Here is a 19,748-nt window from a genome sequence, read left to right on the forward strand (position 1 = left end):
CATTAGCTTAATAGATGGCCTTTAACGAGCGAATAGATTAGAATAATTATAACTACTACGTTACTACAATGCGTTCCGTTTTTTACATATAAGATTTAAATATATTAGCGATTGAAGAGACGCAAGTCAGCGTTGGAACGTACCATGTAAACTCATTTCCAGACTATTTGTAACTACCACATTAATAAATATTATAATTATTCTAATCTATTCGCTCGTTAAAGGCCTTCTATTACGCTAATAAATAAATTAAATTAAATTAAATAATTCAATTAAAGTAATAAATATCAATAATTAATAATTATTATGCATTTTGAAAGTAGAATATTTTATTATGGTATTTAATGCAAGTCTACTATAAGAAAAGTCGTGTGTACCGTGAAGTGCTCCAAGTCGCATATATCGCACGTATTGTCGTTTTTCCGCGTATGTGATTGGCGGTCGATTCGAGGCGATCGAGATCGCGGATCGCGGTTATGGTGACTGACTGTTCGTATCGTGTCAGTTTAACCGTGATTAAGGTTAAATGTTGCGGTAAAAAATATTGCGTGAGATCACGGTGTTAGTATCTCGCGAACGATTATTTTGTGAAATATCTATGCGATGTTCGGCCAATATTTATATGTATAATGTCGCGAGGTATGTCAGCTTGTGTCAATATGAGAGCTTGTGTTGTGTCGCGCAAGATTAGTGGAAAAAAATTTAAAGAAAACAAATTTAAAAATAATAAGTCAACAATGTAGGCTCCCTGCATTGATAAATTACAAATTAAGAAGGAGGCTATATGGAGCCACGCGTAGGGTGTAGGTACGCAAATACTAAAAACAAACTTGTTGGCATAACAAATTTATTAAATCTAAACGTTTCGGTCCTTTCTTTGGACCTTCTTCAGTAAATTTAATACAATAAATTATAATGGGGAATCTACATACTGCCGCACGCCGCGCAAAAGCCGTGAGCCCCCCTATCGATACCCCACTAAATAGACAAAGTGAAATAATATGTCATGAGGTACTCAAAAGTGGACTCTAATGAAGAGTATAGTGAGGAATTTCCGAAGGGGGCTCACTCTTACTCACACACTCATCCATCGCACATTCACACGACCGTACGCGGACGCGTCCGACGCACGAGTGAAGAAGATATTCGGTTTGATGCTATTTATAAGGCGCCATACAATGGCTCATAGCCTGTTATCGAAGTCAATGTCAAACCCAATGTGTGGAATTTATTTCTCTCCCTCTCCACTCTCTCTCTCCCCCTCTCTCCCCATCTCTCCCCCTCTCCGTCTCTCTCCCTCTATCCCTGTCCCCCTTTCCTCTCGCTTCCCCCCCTTCTCTATCTCCCTCTCTCAAACATACAATGTATGGAATTTCATGTTACAAATGATTTATGGCTCTATAAAGGAATTTGATAACAACTAAACGAAGACCGTCTTTCAGGAAATTTGAGGCATATTTGTCACAACAGATATATATGCTTGACTTAGACACTCTGTGTCACGCGGCGCTGTAATTGGGTGGGCGTCCGCGCATCCCCTTTCGCGCAGGATTGAGTTCCGATATCGACCCGGGGCAATAGATCCTTCACTCTTGTACTATCTGTCGTGTGTGTCGCGTGCCTGCTCTCGAAGACCCAAAAAGCGATATCGACATCTAGCGAGAGACCGAATCTATTGAGGACTTAGAGAAGCCCAGCAGGAGAGAAAATCTTATCGGTGAGGCTATCTATGCCGTAAGTTGAGTTACGTTCGTGCATGTCTGAGTCTTGACCGTTCTAACGGTCACAGGCTGTCGGAATCGTTTAGCGAATTTTTGCGTTTGCGTGGGCATTGCCCAGAATTTAGCAAATTAGTGTTTGTGAACGACCGGCGTTAAGGCCATCGCACACGAATTTCCGTAACCGTAAGCATAAGAAGTAACGTAAGAATTATTTTATGTCTAAAATATGTGTATATATTTATATACATATATTACATATTAATATTCTTTAAAATTATTAAATATCAAATCATACATAAATCAGATATATATGTATACACATGTCATGCAATGAATATAAATCGAGTAGAAGGTAGAAGAATAGAGATGTGCCATAACCTTTTAGTAGCAAAATACTCATATATATGTATACAATTCTTCGTATGTAAAAATTTCAACCGACTAAAATTCATGTTACGTTTTAAAATTATGGTTATTTCTGATCTTACGGAATTATTTAGATCAAAGCTAGTTTTTGATTGGTTCTCGAGCTTATGCTTACTTCTTATGCTTACGGTTACGGAAATTCGTGTGCAATGGCCTTTAAGCGGCGAGAGTCTTCGCGACCGTCAGTCCGTAGATTCTATTGCGCAGCATAATCGTCTCTCCGGGATTCGGTCGGGTGCTGAGTGTCGCGTCTCGGTGTAATTGCGTCGTCGTTGTAAAGGTTGTGTCGTCGTTGTAACCAGCATGCGTATATCTTGTTCGCGAAAATAGGTTGTCGAGTGTCAAGTAAGTGTAGATGTAAGTACGCGTGTTAGGGCCAGCACATGTACATTGCCGTAGCGTCTTACGCGATACGTAAGCCACTCTTACGGCAACGCAGAAGAAAAACGTAACATAACGAACGTAAAATAGACTGCTATTCTTACGTTTCGTTACATTACGTTTTCCTTTCTGCGTTGCCGTAAGGGTGCCGTCACATGGGGCGTAACTTGCGTAAGCGTAACCAGCGGATCGCCAATCACCGAGTTATTCCGATAGAGCCCTTTGTCGAGCTCTATCGGAATAACTCGGTGATTGGCGATCCGCTGGTTACGCTTACGCAAGTTACGCCCCATGTGACGGCACCCTAAGAGTGGCTTACGTATCGCGTAACGTAGATTCTCACGTAAGATGGCGTAAGACGCTACGGCAATGTAGAGTCCGGCATTATTCCTGCTAATGCTTGACTGCGTTTTCCCCCTCCCCCTTCCCCTACCATTCTTCCCTACCATTTCTTATCTTAAGAATATCGCTTTGTATATTAATAACTAGCAAAGAATAACATAGTAACACTAAATATTTTAAGCTAATGACTAGAATAAGTTGACAGATAATTAGACATGATTTACCTATAGAAATGTATAGTGTATTAAGTAAGTTTAAGACCTTGTCACTTTATAATATCTACCAAAAGTACTTGATACAGTTCATCTATCTGTATTTATTTATCAAAAATATCATGTTACTCTAGTTAATTTAATATCAAATTTGTAAAATGCGCCAAGTTTACATGCGCGCGCTTATTTCTGGTGTATCAACACTTTTGTAAAAGGATCACTTACACTCTTGGTGCTGGTCATTAATTGACTCAAATACTTCCGTCGCTGTAATCACTTATCCAAAATGACTACTTGCCTTACTGAAGTTGTTATCAAATTGTAAAATGCGCTACTATCAACACATATATACAGTCATTTCCGTCATACCAACACTACTCGAAAATGTTATGTAACAAATCGGCTACATGGCTCTGCCAAGGCCTACACCCTTTTTTTCGAATAAAAAAAAAAAAAGAGTCCGGCAATGTACGTGCGCTGGCCCTTAAAGGCCATCGCACACGAATTTCCGTAACCGTAAGCATAAGAAGTAATGTAAGAATTATTTTATGTCTAAAATATGTGTATATATTTATATATATTACATATTAATATTTTTTAAAATTATTAAATATCAAATCATACATAAATCAGATATATGTATATACACATGTCATGCAATGAACATAAATCGAGTAGAAGAACAGAGATGTGCCATAACCTTTTAGTAGCAATACTCATATATATGTATACAATTCTTCGTACGTAAAAATTTCAACCGACTGAAATTCATGTTACGTTTTAAGATATGGTTATTTCTGATTCTACGGAATTATTTAGATCAAAGCTAGTTTTTGATTGGTTCTCGAGCTTATACTTACGGTTACGGAAATTCGTGTGCGATGACCTTAAGCTGGATTTTTATGTAGATTGGAAATTTAGAAGCCATGGGCAGAATCACCGACGACCATAACGCATGCGCTATGGCTTCTGCAATTTTATGTGCTTCCAACTTTTTACTCGCGACCACCAGCGAGAGAGCGCAAAAAAGAGAGAGACCGCGAGCGCGCGCGAGAGAGAGAGCAGAGCATTCTCGGCCACGTGTCCGCCCGTCGGATATTGATTACACCGCATTAGATCGTGCGGGCGACTTCTCTCCCGTATTATAGTAGGTAAAACATCCAGTCCGTAATATTTCACGACTTTAACGATAATATTCTGTAATCGGGAAGAACCTCTCTCGTCTTTGCCTGCGGCTCGCGCCGTGTGAGAGTATTTTGTAAATTTTCGTTGTCGAAATACCCAGACACATTAATATTGTGCGCGCTATCGTTATTGGCATTCTCGCGACTATTGTCTCATTGTAATTATCGATCGCGATATTGTGTAATATTGATACGAGTTATTATGCATTTCTTTTCTCATATTTGGTTTTTGTTATTTCAGATTAATTCGACCATTACTTTCTGTTTTTTTCTTTTTATAGTGATTTACCATTCTTATTACTATCAATTTAATTGTTACTTATATTTTCTTTTTTTTTATAATAAATTTCTATTATTATTTTTGTTAATTATATCGAGTCTTTCGTTTGTCTCGTCTCGTCTCGCAAAATTATAATCCTTGTGTTAGTCCTTTCTCGCGATTTTGGATATCTTTGATTCTAATAATTTCGCGGCAACACCACCCTGCCCCTCTGTCGTTAGGAGAACTCATCGACATATATAGTATGGACTACGCGATCCCATGTAAAAACCTGTCAACAAGTGTCCGGCAGAATTAAACAAAGAGGGAACGAGGTAGAGGTCAATTGCTCTCTCTCTTTCTAATGCTCCTATTGGTTGCTTTTGTTATCGCCCAGAATATATTAGAGATGTATTGACAGACGAGGAACCCCGTTTTTTTTATCTGACCTGTCAAGACATCGATGAAAGTATTATTTATCGTGAATAATTTATCGTTCATTAATTCTAAAAAAAGAAAAAAAATATTTTTGTTCAGAATGGTGTTTGCGTGTTTCATCTGCAAAAAAGATCAGACAAATCACAAGATTTGTCGTTTCATCGGAGAGTAATTTGTAATTTTGTAATTTTTGTTTACAATTAGGTTATAGATTATGTATTATCCGATGCTTTTGTGAATTTCAAGTTATCCATTTAATCAAATCATAACGTAAGAAATTGTTGATCCCGGGGTGTACAAAACACCTTACTACGCTACTAAATAGAAAGAGACAGAGCTTGACGCCTCTACCAGTCGCTATCTCTTTTTTTTTGGTCGATCATATTTTTCGATAGATCGCGTAGTCCATACTATATGTCGATGGGAGAGCTAACCAATCCGTAGCGAGTTTTCGGCCAAACTTTAGCGTTGGATTGTATCGCGAGTTGACGCGCGAAACACCGCGTCTGGCGCCCAGTTTTAGTTAATTAGAATCTCGACGATTACGGCCTTTTCCTTCGCTGCGGTACGCGCGGAGCGCACGACACTCAAGTTCCTTACGCGCGAATTGAGATAATCCTCTTTTTTGTTGATGGCCCCGCTCCGTTCTTCCGATTTTTATTAATCTGGAAGAAAAAGTCGTCTCAATATATATGTTTATATATGTATATATGATGTACATATATATAATATATGAGAGGTCACGATGCCTGGCCACAAGCAATAGGACTGGCCAGATGTCTCTCTGTACTTGCAAAAGCGTCCGAGCTGCATCATAGATGACGCGCTTGGTCTTAAAACAAACTGCATCTTGAAAACTAAAAGCCTGTCCATCTTAATTCTGGACTCGTTTTAAACGGGAAGATTTTTACTTTTTTAAAGATTTTTTTCGAAGGAAATCAAGATGTCTAAATTTGAGAAAAAAATGGTTCTTATTTTGTTTTATAAAAATCTTAAATAAATTTTGACTTTTAAAAAAAATTGATTTTACAAGATTAAAGTACGTAAAAAGACCTTTTGAAATCACATCTTATTTTTTAAAATCGGAATAGTCTATTGGAATTTACCAGCGTTTAAAGTTGGACAAGATGGCACTGATGATAAAAATTCAAGCCCCTATCAATAAAGAGCCTGTTGGGCGTGAGTCAAAAGGTTTAAGCAACAATTTCACTTTTGATAAGATTACAATTTCTGCAATTTCAACATGATTAAAAAACTTTAAAAATTTGGGTGGATCACTGTATAAATAATGCCCCATATGTATATGAAAAGACTATCCTTTGTATTTATAGTTTAGGATGGAGGAACTCTGATTATAGGAAAGGTAAGGCGAACACTCGAAAGATAGATTCACTAATAACAGTTTAACTCAACTATACAGGGTGTCACTGACATACGCCCAGTTAAAAGTCGGCGCTGATTGAATTAACGTTATTTAATAATTACTGCTTTATTAAGCATGATAGAAAAAAATGGTTCAAGACTTTTTGACTCAGTTTTTCGTGAGGAATATCACTGTATAAATAGTGAGCGCGAATTAAGTGACACCCTGTATATTTAACTGATGTATTACAATGTTCTTAATAGTATACTGATTTCTACGTGACTCTCAAGACTCTCGAATTCATCTGCTCCGGATCTCGTCACGAAGGAGAGTGTTCGTGCTTTGCCTGAGCCGGGCGCATTCGGCTGGCTTCAATTATTCGTAAATTGGTAGGAGAGCGCATGACTGCGCGATACGGGTGCGCACGATTCGGATAGCCTGGCAGCTTTCGCCGTCTTACATATACAGGGTGGTTCACATAACGGTCGCCACGATTTTTGAGACATTTTCGCCAGTTTAAAAAAAAGTTTATACAGTAAAAATTAATTTGCTTAATGTAGAGGACAGCAAAATAAATTCAATAAGTGTATACAAACACAATGTTATTTTATGTTACATTTCAATTCAAAATAAATCATTTTAAAACCATTTGTTGACGGTTACAAACTGATAAATTTTTTATTCATGACATTTTTTGTCAGATTATTGTAAGTGTCCTAAAAATCGTGGCGATCGTTACGAGAATCACCCATTTATAAAATTATGTGAAATTGAAGTATAAAATATCTCGTAAACTATTCACTTTTTGACCATCCTACCCTTATAATTTTTTATGTAGAATATTGTGAGGAATCAATTTATAAAAAAAATATGGTGGTTCCATTTAAAAAGTTCAAGGTGACATTGATTTGTTTATAAAAAAAAATTAAAAAATTGTTTTTATTGCATGTTATAGCTTGCGTACAGCAGATTAATTTTCACTGTATAAACTTTTTTTTTAACTGGCGGAAATGTCTCAAAAATTGTGACGACCGTTACGTGAACTACCCTGTATAATATTTATACAGGGTGTCCAAAAGGTGTCGCATATGCTCAACGCCATTTGATAAAGAATGAAAATCTAAGAAAAAATGTCTAATACTATTTTTCGATACGATGAATAATTTCACCTTGTTTAAATTTAAAAAATGAGACCTAAAATAAATTTTATGAGGCCAAATTCGCACTTGAGCAAGCTGCTTCCCTTTAAATAATTTTTTCGGGAAATTCTTTCCCACTTTACGTGCTCCATCGTTTGTTTTCTCTTGTAGCTCTGTGCTGATTGATTGATTAGAATAATTAATTGCAGCAAAACTATTCATCGCATCGAAAAATAGTATTAGACATTCTTTCTTAAATTTTTATTCTCTATCGAGTAGCGTATGCGACACTTTTTTAACATCCTGTATATAATTATGTATTTATATATATATTTATTTATATACATATATTGTTGAAGGAAAAAATAGAAAACGTTCTTCTTTTCCGAGCTTTTATTTTCGTACTTCGCGAATTCCTCGCATAGGTATAAACCGTTCTATTGGAATCGTGATCATATATGTATGTAAACACAGCAAATATTTCGGCCTATCGTCGATACAGTCTACTACCTTGCGATGTATCGTCCGAGAGCAGTCATACGGGTCGCACGTGTAGTTTATACTTTGAATAAAGTGTTAAACGAAAAGCTGAAGACTATCTTTTCTTTTTTGATACCCGAACAGATTCAGTTAATATACTCAAGAGGTTATGGGCTCAGTACTTTCTGTAGCTCGTTTTATTTGTTTAGAAGAGCGTTTCTAAAATATTTAGAGCGTTTTACGTTTCGCGACGTCGATCGAATTCCACAGCTCGCGTGACTTGCCACGTGGCGTATCGGCCATTGTGAGTGACTCGAATGTCTCAGTTTGTGTATTAACGGACTATTTGAAATTTTTTTGTTTTCTCGACAATGTTGGAAGATATTTCCGTGAAAAACGTGACCAAACTGGACGGACGGAATTAACAGGTTTAGACATTCCAAGTGACTGTTACTGGTTACTGGTCGGGAGAGGCTCACTTGCGCACAGTACAATTGCACACGTTGCAATTGCACACCGTGCTATTAGACACATAAAGTTGCGCACAGTTCTTTTGCCCACAGTTCTTTTACGCACAGTTCTTTTGCCCACTGTTCTTTTGCGCACCGTGCTGGTAGGCATCCCTACCGGCGAGGTGGGTGCGGGAGGGATGCCTACCAGCACGGTGCGCAAAAGAACAGTGGGCAAAAGAACTGTGCGTAAAAGAACTGTGGGCAAAAGAACCGGCTGAAGGCCCCCCTTGCACCCCCTGTGTGTGTGTGTGTGTGTGTGTGTGTATGTGTGTGTGTGTGTGTGTGAATAGAGCATGTGTCGCGCATTTTCGTGTCCAATTGCACGGTGTGCAAACGAACGGTGCGCAAAAGAACTGTGCGCAACTTTATGTGTCTAATAGCACGGTGTGCAATTGTACTATGCGCAAATGAAGGCTTCTCGTCGCTAACGATATGTGTTTACAATGTCGTATCTGGCGACAGAGTACGGCCTGTGAATGATGTAGCAAACGGAGCAAACTACAAGAAATGGGTAAGAGACGATGCAAGAGCAAAAGTAATAATCTCTACGTCGATGATTGATTCTCAGTTAGAATGCCTTTTAACGTGTATCAACTCCAAAAATATGTAGAATACGCTTAGTGCGATCGACGAATAAAAATCGGTAACGGACAATCTGATCCTGACACAGCGTTTTCATGAGTATAAAATGAATTCAACGGATTTGGCGGCCTGGGTGAACGAATTTCCGACGTCGCAGTCATGGCGAAAATTCTGGTCAGTCTTCCTTCAAAATTCAACCCGTTGAAGACAGCTTGGGATAGCGTGCCTCCAGCAAATCAAACAATAATAAGCCTAACGAAAAACTGATTACGTTAGAAAAAATATGATTAACTGCTGACGACAAAGCAGCCAGCGCGCTTGCTGCAACCACTTCAAATCAAAATTCGAATGCATCAGGTATTCACACAGACTTCTATATAACCTAGACTGCTAACACCTGTACAAAATGACTTGAAAAAGTGATGCGAGGTGCAAATAGTGGTGGGGATGGCAGCCATATTTCGGGTGGGCAAATTATACTGGGTGTTCAGTTCTCATTAAACAAAATACGTACGTAAAAAACATTATAGACACAAAATACATTATAGACACCCTATATAATATGCCCACCCGAAATATGGCGTCGCGTGCACACCTGTGCATCATGTCCGCCTATATCTGTTAGCAGTCTAGGGCCGGTATTCATAGTCCGATCTTATATTTAAGATCGTCTTAAGTCCGAGCTTGAGATGCTACGCAGCCATTTGATTGGTTGAATGGGATCTTAAGTCAACCTCTGACCAGACTTAAGGGGATCCTAGTCGGATCCTAAAGTTAGTTCTGTCGGTACGGCAGAACCAACTTTATTATTTTGGGATATCTTTTTATTGACTATACAGATCAATAAATCCTTTTCCACGATTAAAGTACTTATAAAAACGGACCGCGTTAGCTATAATTCCATATATAAATCATATAAAAATCAAAAATTACAGTTTTGTTATCGGCTTCTTTCATGTCAGCTCGTAACAATACTTATTTAATAAAAATAGTTCTGCAGTTTATCTGTGCATAAAATATAGTATACGCGATAGGGTTAACATGAAGAAATATTAGTAAACAATAAAAAGTGAGATTGCAAGTCTAATAAAAAAGTTATATATTAAAAACATTTTCACGCATATGTGTGCATACGTGCATATGTTGGATATGTGTGGTGCTAACCTATCGTGTGTATATGTGTATACGTGTATATGTTTGGATATGTGTGGTGCTAACCTATCGGAGTTCGACCATCCGACTAGGATCCCCTTAAGATGATCTTAAATGTAAGATCGGACTATGAATACCGGCCTAGGTTATATAGAAGTCTGTGGATATTCATGGTTTGAACAAGAAGTGAAAAGGACATCGAGTGTTTCTTCTGCAAGAAAAGGGCATTATGCTAGAAACTTCAGAAAAAAGAAACAGCAACAAGGACTCCAGCAAAGAGAAGAGCAATGCGCAGGAGGGTGCTTTTATTGTCACGTGCAAAAATTCCGAAGGATCTCACTTACCGATAAGTAAGGAAGCAGCATCCATTATGCATTAAAATATTTTAGATATCTGGGTTACCGACAGCGGTGCGTCAAGACACATTACCCACAGACGTGAGTGGCTTATCAACTTTCAGTCGGTAAGTAGAATCTCTATTTCCTTGGGTGATAATGATGAGTGCCAAGTTACCGGTGTTGGAACAGTTCTGATCGACATATTTATCGATAGTAAATGTTGCGAGAGTCGCACCGAGGATGTTCTGTATGTATTATGAATGAGAAAGAATTTGTTTTTCGTAAGAATTTGCACTCAAAAGGGTTTGATGTGCATTTCAAACAAAACCTGGTAGTGGAACGCTTACGGCTCAAGGACTTAAACAAAATAATGAAATTTACAGGATATATATGTTGTTCAAGGTGCGGCTACCGACCGAAGCAAACATCTCGACCATTAGTCTGAAGATGTGGCACGAACCAAAGAGGATCAGATAGAGTGGAAGCTGCCATAAGAGTACAATGTTAAATAGCGTGTCCTAGGCCGGTATTCATAGTCCGTTCTCATTTCAAGACCGTCTTAAGTAATGTCTTAAGATGCAAATACGGCTCTGTGATTGGTTAATCACATCTTAAGATTGTACTTAAGACAGTCTTAAATATAAGAACCGACTATGAATACCGGCCCTAGAGTTCAGCCCCTCGCACAATGCCAGGCAACAGGCAATATGAACAGGAAATAAAAAATATCCACCAGTAAGAGCAGGGAATAGATATTATTCCCTGCTTTTATTGGTGGATATTTTCTATTTCCTGTTCCTATTGCCTGTTGCCTGGCATTGTGCGAGGGGCTTTCCTCTAGTAAGAGTTAAGACAATCCGCCATATATAGCCAAATTCCGGAAGTTGTTTACGCGTCAATTTTGAATTGATATATTTTACTTGAACATTTATTTATACAATACAAAAGATAAATTAAAAAAGAAGATTAGATACAATATATAAGTATATAATTATCTACGACAAAAATTATCTAAAAATTGTACTTCTAAAAAAAACTCAAAAATGCTGTTAGAACAATATAATAATAATATAAGTATAGGTTATATATATATATCTCAAAGATGAAATAATGAATCAAAGATGAATAATATAAAAAAAATGTTTAATTTTCTTCAAAAAGTTTATTTTTATTTTTAACAGATATATTTAACAGATTTGTATGTACACGCACCGGCAGGAATGGTGTCCTGCGTTAGATGTGTGCGAATACGCGTATGACAGCCGAAAGTCATACACGTATTCGACACATCTAACGCCGGACACCATTTCGGCCAGTGCGTGTACAAAGAAAACTTTTATTGCTTGTTATGGGACATTTTTACACATGTTTACGAAAATACTACTAGTGCAGCAAGAAGAACATAGGATATGTTTAAATAAATATAAAATCAAAATTCTCTTTAGATCGTGAATTATTTTTACAAAAAATAGTTTAGATAAACATTAATCATTTGAAACTAAATTAATATCTTTATAAATATCTCATTTTTGTTCATAAAAGCATATATTAACAAATTTCCGTAATTATAAATTTAAATTTTCCGCTAACTTTGGCTATTACATATGGCGGATTGGAATAACCAATCAGCAATTGATAGCCCGGTGTCTTAACTCTTACTAGAGGAACTCTAGGGCTGTGTTCAGATTCCTTACTCCGAGTAGAAATATTAACCCGAGTCCGTTCAGATAGCACCCGAGTAAGTATTTTTTGACTCGATAGACTGCGTTCAGATCGGTGGGTTGAAGTAAACGAGTTAACTCTAGAGTCGAATTCTCAACCTGCCATTTTTTGCGGATCAAAAAGTTACTCAGCGTATTTTGGCGGAAAGCTTGACAAGTCTTGTTGAAAATGATACATTCAAGCCGAAACGTGACTGATTGTGAGATCACTGAAATAAATGTAGAAACGGACCCGACTCGCCACTACATCTAATTAATTAATTAATAAAAAAAATGTATTATATAATAATATAATTAATAAAATATAATTATTAATTTATTTAATTAATTAATTCTTCCTCCTCGTTACTACTTTTCAGCGTCTCACTGAACAATAATCTGAACAGTTGTTTCACTCGTAAATAACCGTAAAAAATAGTATTTCTTCAACTTTGTTTATCTCCCACCACTTTATCTAACACAAAAAGTAACTTGGACCGTTCAGAGCCACAACCTTACTCGGAGTAAACTGGTCGGGTTAGAATCGTAACTCTAAACAATTTAACCCCAGTCGTTGGGAATCTGAACACACCCTAGCGTGTCCGAGTTTCAGAGCCATCTACCAGCTCAGAGACCTAAATCGGACGAAAATTTTCAACTCGATGTTCCTCATCGAGAATTAATAGGGTGCCTGATGTTTCTTGCTACTGTCACGCGACCGGATATTGCTTTTGCAGTAAACGCGGTAAGTTGTCATATGAATTGGTTCGATATATCCCATTAGGAGACCGCGAAGCAAATACTTAGATATTTAGCTGGAACTGTCGACTTGGTATCGTTTAAGGAGATGGTGGGAGCTGTTTAGAGCTTCAAGGTTATTCTGACGCCTATTACGCCAGCGACATGGCGATCGACTACCGGATATGTATTTTGTCTAGCGGGTGGTCCTGTAACATGGGCTTCACAATGTCAAAATATGGTAACGCTTAGCACCACGGAGGCCGAGTACGTGGCTGCAGCGACAGCAGCGAAAGAGGCGATCTGGCTTGGAAAATTGCTAAGTAATATCGGATGCAAATGTCAGGGTTTTTCTGTAATATATATAGATAATCAGAGTGTCATTCGTTTAATAAAAAATCCAGAGTGTCACAAAAGGACTAAACACATAGATATCCGATATCACTATACATTCGTGAAAAAGTCGAAGATTCTGAATTATGTATAACCTACGTTACGTCCAAATTACAAACGGTAGATGTGCTTACAAAAGCACTGCCCAAAGAAAAATTCAAGGCAATGCAACTCATTAGAATTAAGTAAAAGATAAGCGAAGTACTCAAACGGTGGGAGTGTTGAAGAGAAAAATAGAAACGCTCTTCCTTTACGAGCTTTTGTTTTCGTACTTCGCGAATTTCTCGCACGCGTATAAACTGTTGTATTCGAATCGTTATCATGTATGTATGTAAACAGCAAATATTTCGGCCTATTTATTTTTGAGTAGACTTTATTAAATAAACTTTAAATTTACAGTATATTTAAAAATTATAATTATAATAAAAATTATAATTATAGGGATAAATAAATTAATTTAAAATTTAATAATTGACGACTTTCCCCTCCGAAAGTTCTGCTAAAAAGAAAAAGATTCGAACTTTATCATAAAATTGGGTACAATTATTAACTTGAATTAGTTAGCACGTAGCGTCTAGCACGATCTAGTGTGTTTCGTACTTTGTTATTTAGCTCTTTCCTTAAACCCATCACATCACGTACGTTTCTCTTGTGCAATTCGTTGCCATATTGCAATCAAGATTTAATAACTATCGAGTCTCGTAAGAACATTAATTTTTACTCTTATATAAGGTTATTATTTCGAAATTCCATCTTGTTCATCATATTTTTATTGCCGTTATGCATGTTGTAATCATTTTTTCACGTTTAAGTCAAATAATATGTGTGGTTGCCTATGAATTCTATTGTGTTTTCATAACACAAAATCAGGAAAATTTTTACTTTAAGAGCTTTTTAGACTTTTTATTTTAAGACTTCCCTTTCGTTGTGCACGTAAAATAAAAAATATAATATAATACAGTAAAGTTACCAATAAAAGAGATAAAGGGAGTCGGAAGTACTGTTTTGTTCGCTATTAACCGCATAATTTTCATCATATAATCGCATTTTAATCACAGTAATCGAGTAATTAATCAATATATGATAGCAATCTGTAATTAAATTGGCTCAGTAAAATTTTTTATATAACTTTAATAAAAGAATTGCTAAAAAAAAAACAGGATGATACAGATTAATTATGAAAGTAATTGCGTGAAAAAAACTGTTTTTTTAATGTTTAATTTTTAGTGTCTTTTTAATTGTTTATGAATCATCCTTATGCATTTACATTTCTCTTTTATTCAGCTCTTTTTCTTTTTTTAGCATAATTTTTGGAGAGAAGAGTCGTAATTTATTAAATTTTAAATTTTCAAAACGTTACGTATTTTTAGAATTATATAATTCTCAAATACACATTACAAATTTAGTAAAGTTTACTTAAAAAATAAATTTTTATGTTATTTATTTTTTATTATTTATTTATTATCTATTTTTATATATGTTTAATCTATTATAGGTATATACTTATCTATTATCTATTTCTTCTATTTATTATTTATATTTTTTATATTATTATTTTATTATATTTTTATATTATATTTATTATATTTTTTATACTATATATTATTAATATTTTTTTATCTATTTCATTAATTATTTTATTATCTATTTAGTATCTATTTTTGCTTAATTTGTTCCATGTATTTGTTTGTAATTTAAAAGGCATTGATGTCTTAATACTTTTGTTAAGAAAAACATCGTTTTCAAATTAATCAAGAAATTTTTTAATCAATTAAAATTTCGCATAGCAATGTCCAACATACGAGGGTGGTTTGAAAAGTCCGTGCAAAAATGAAAACTACTTAATTTTTCGGGATAAACTTTTTTTATTTTTCAACGTAGTCTCCTTTTAGGCTTATACACTTCGTCCAACGCTGCTCCAGTTTGTTGATCCCTTCCAAATAATAAGATTGGTCCAACTCTGCAAAATAGGCATTCGTTTCCGCAATCACCTCCTCGTTTGAATAAAATCTCTTTCCCCCCAGCCATTTCTTCATATTAAGGAACAAGTAGTAGTCCGAAGGAGCCAAATCTGGAGAATAGGGGGGATGCGGAACGAGTTGGAACCTTAATTCCATCAATTTTGCGGCTACAACTACAGATGAGTGAGCTAGTGCGTTGTCGTGATGGAAAAGGACTTTTTTGTGGGCCAATCGTGGACGTTTTTCTTGCAGCTCGGTTTTCAAACGGTCCAATAACGATGAATAATATGCACCTGTAATAGTTTTGCCCTTTTCCAAATAGTCGATGAGGATTATTCCTTGCGAATCCCAAAAGACAGTCGCCATAACTTTCCCGGCCGAAAGAACGGTCTTCGCCTTTTTTGGTGCAGACTCCCCGCTGGCAACCCATTGTTTGGACTGTTCCTTGGTCTCAGGCGTGTAGTGGTGTATCCATGTTTCGTCCACAGTGACGAAACGACGCTTAAAGTCCTGTGGATTCCGCTGAAACAGCTGCAAACCGTCCTTGGAACACCTCACACGATTTCGTTTGTTGTCAACTGTGAGCAATCGCGGCACCCATCTTGCGGATAGCTTTTTCATGCCCAAATGTTGATGCAAAATATTATGTACCCGTTCACTCGAGATGCCCACAGCACTAGCAATCTCGCGCACCTTCACTCTTCTATCATCCATCATCATATCATGGATTTTATCAATGATTTCTGGAGTAGTGACCTCAATAGGGCGTCCAGAACGTTCAGCGTCACTTGTGCTCATATGGCCACTCCGAAAATTTTGAAACCACTTATAAACTGTTCTAATCGAAGGTGCAGATTCACCATAATGTTTATCAAGCTTCTCCTTAGTCTTCTGAGGCGATTTGCCTTTCATAAAGTAATGTTTTATCAACACACGAAATTCTCTTTCATCCATTTTTTGGAAATCACTCGACTTTCTCGATTCAAACGAACGCCAAATAGAGAAATAGACCGATCTGGCTGAAACTTGGTGTGTGTTCTTCCAAGAGATGCTACTAACTAAAAATAACCCCGATACGCACCAGTGGTGCCATCTCTCTGACTTTGCACGGACTTTTCAAACTACCCTCGTACATATCGATTTTATCCTCTTTCCGCGTGTTTATAAATACGCGTCGTAATATTTTTGCAAACGTGCGCCCTTTTTAGGGCCACTTGATGTACAAATTTGACTGAACAACCTCCCCGCGGTGTACATTGGATAATGCGAATGCCGATGATATGTCAACTTGAAGCTTCGTATCTTGGGAACAGCTTGCGTAAGAGACATCAATAAGTAGTGTTTTGAAAACGTCTCGACAAGGGCTATAAGAATATGCAATAAAAAATAAGGGGTTCCAAGAAAACATCGATGACCTTCACCTGACCTTCAATAGGTCACTCAAGGTCAAGTCCATATTTTCATCATCTGTCCCCCTTCAAGTCCTACAACATTTGTCTGAAACATTTTTTCGTATCTTCCATATTTTTCGAGATGTTTGCCTGGGGAGATTAAAATGGGACACCCTGTATATATATACATATATACATACATATATATATATATATATATAAAATTTAAGGCTTAGTTACAAAGATATAGCAAACATTGAGAACATGCAAAAAATGATGACCTAAAAATTGTCTCCAAATAATTCCAGGAATCTGCCCTTGTAAGGTCAATTATGAATTTTGGGACACCCTGCATACACACGTGTAGTTACGATAAAACTCACATTTAAATACAGTCGAACCTCGCTAATTCGAAAACCTTTACAAATCAAAATAATGTTCGTTTCCCTTGAGAAAACCTCTGTAAGTCGAAAACAAATACGAGATTAACTCGGAATTTTTGAAGCGGTGTTAGACAAAAACAAAGCCTCTGCAATTCGAATCTTTAGAAAAACAAAATCTCTGCAATTCGAATTTTCAAAGACAAAGCCTCTGTTTTGAAACAAACTGTTAATGTTTTGCATGTTAAATGTTTGTTTGAACTTATCTGACATTATATATACTGTAAAAAATATACTTAAATTTAATGTACTTTTAATGTAGTTAGAAGAATTTTGTTTTTTTTTCAATTTTGAATTAGCGAAGTTTGACTGTACTTATTTCGTTATAGATAGCGTTTCAATTGGATAAGTGATTAATTCGTTATCGTGTGCAATTTTGTCAAGAAATTTTTATACAAAAAGACCTAAATGTATAATACAAAAAAAATAACAAAAGTAATATAAATAAAATCGTGCTTATTAATAATGGATCAAATTTAGTGACGCAATCTAACAACGATGTAATTTTAAAAAATAATTAAAATAATTTTCTAAAAAATATATCGTGTTATAATATAATATAATATGATGGATATATTAATGGAAATATAATATTAATATTAATATTAATATTAATATTAATTATCATTAAAAATTTATAAATTTTTTAGAACGGTGAATTTTACAATTTTAAATAAATTGAGAATTGGTTACTATTCATGAAAACTGAACAACGATAGTTGTATTATATAATATGGTCACTATCGCAATTTAGAGCAATTAAGCTTATCATTCAGGTTAATATTAAAATACTATTTTAACGTAACAATCGTTATTATTATATATAATCGTTATTATATATAATAATAACGATTACAGTATTATATATATATATTATATATAATACTGTAATCGTTATTATTATATATATATATAATACTGTAATTTCTGACACGTGTATGTAATGACTGGCATATGTGCGATAACTTAAACATGTATGTATATATGTACATATATGCATTTTATGCACTTGTGCATAAAGTCGAATTTTATTCTTCCTTTCTTGACTTGTTAAAAGCACAACTCAAATATAAAAAAATATACATAGGTATATGTATATTTTTGTATATACATTATTAATCTTTTTTAAATAAAAATATTATATATATAATTTAAATTTGTGTTTTTTATGGAGCTAGATTATTTCTTATAGCTAAAACAATAAGAAGGATCTTACGTGAAATTATTTTTATTTAAAAAACATACTCTTTTATTCAGTTTAGTTTATCTCGATGTTAACAGATTCTAGACAGATATTTTTTTATTTTTCGTTATTTATTTTGTGCTTACGATAAAAGCGACTCCAAAATTGTTTCTTCTTTTAATGTGATGTGTCCGCGACTTTATTGCATTATATTTTAATTAATATTATATTAAAGATTGTGGATATCTCTCTTATCGTTTTTTACAAAATCTCCATTAGACGTACTAAATTCTCATTTGGACTTGATTATATAGAAAGTGCGATTATCGATTATACATTGTAATAAAATAACATTACCTAAATAAAATCATACAGATCAAGCACATCGTTTTAACGCGTAAATGAACTGTTCATTTTAGCTTCAATATACTTTCATTGGTTTATATAAATTAATTCACTTTGATTCCATCATAGAATGTGGAAATTTGCATTAATTTTACGTATATGTCATCCGATCGTCGAAATAATTCCGCCGCTGAAGGATATGAGAGCAGACGTTGAGGAATTAATTGCGAAAAGCTCGTATAAATTGATCGTAGATTATACAGATTTTTATTTATTTATTTTTCTTTACTATTATACGATATGTTCGTATAATAGCAACGAGAGAAATAGGCAAGGATTAGCTAGTCGAAATCAATTACATGTTACAATATTCATGGTTTTTTTTCAATATGTCGAATAACGCCGAAATTTTTACATCGATACACGTGAAAATTATTATTATGTACGATGCATTATTATTATATGGAATCAAAGGGAGCGTGTGTGTCAAAGCTTCTCTATCCAAATTGACTGCAGCACGAATTATGTATCAAATACGAGAATATATTTCACATATACACATATAAACACTTGTGTAGAATTACGCTACATATATATATGTATATTAAACTGTCCGTCAATGTTGTATGTATGTTTATAGTTCTTATATCGAGCAAACAAATTACCGATTTAACCCGCGATAAAATCATATAATAACCGATCTCCGATATTTATAACTAACCGTATTTATGAAATGCACATTGATGAATTAATGAACTATAATTTACATCGCACTGATATACTCTCATTTACTCTCGATAAAAGAAAAAAGCTTATTACGGTAGATCAAATTGGAGCATAAAATGGCTTTTATTATTATGCATATTGTATTCGACGAATATAGGCCATTTCCCAAAAAATAACGATTAGACACATTCCTCAACATGTGGAAGATATTTTATATTATAAAAATAATATTTATAATATAATATAAAATTAATATATATTATATATTATATATACATAATCTATATATATAATTTCCTTCCTCTGTCTGTCTGTCTGACCGCGATTTACTTCCACATTTAT

General features: G+C 35.1%; 1 pseudogene; it reads right to left on the bottom strand.

The window, feature by feature from the left end:
- Nucleotides 1-15,738: 15,738 nt before the first annotated feature.
- LOC145941730 (protein GVQW3-like) lies at nt 15,739-16,307 on the bottom strand (annotated as a pseudogene).
- Between the last annotated feature and the right edge of the window lie 3,441 nt (nt 16,308-19,748).

This window comes from Prenolepis imparis, unplaced genomic scaffold (genome assembly GCF_030444845.1).
Source record: "Prenolepis imparis isolate NDT839.2.m4 unplaced genomic scaffold, iyPreImpa1.0 SCAF_10, whole genome shotgun sequence".
NCBI lineage: Eukaryota > Metazoa > Arthropoda > Insecta > Hymenoptera > Formicidae > Prenolepis > Prenolepis imparis.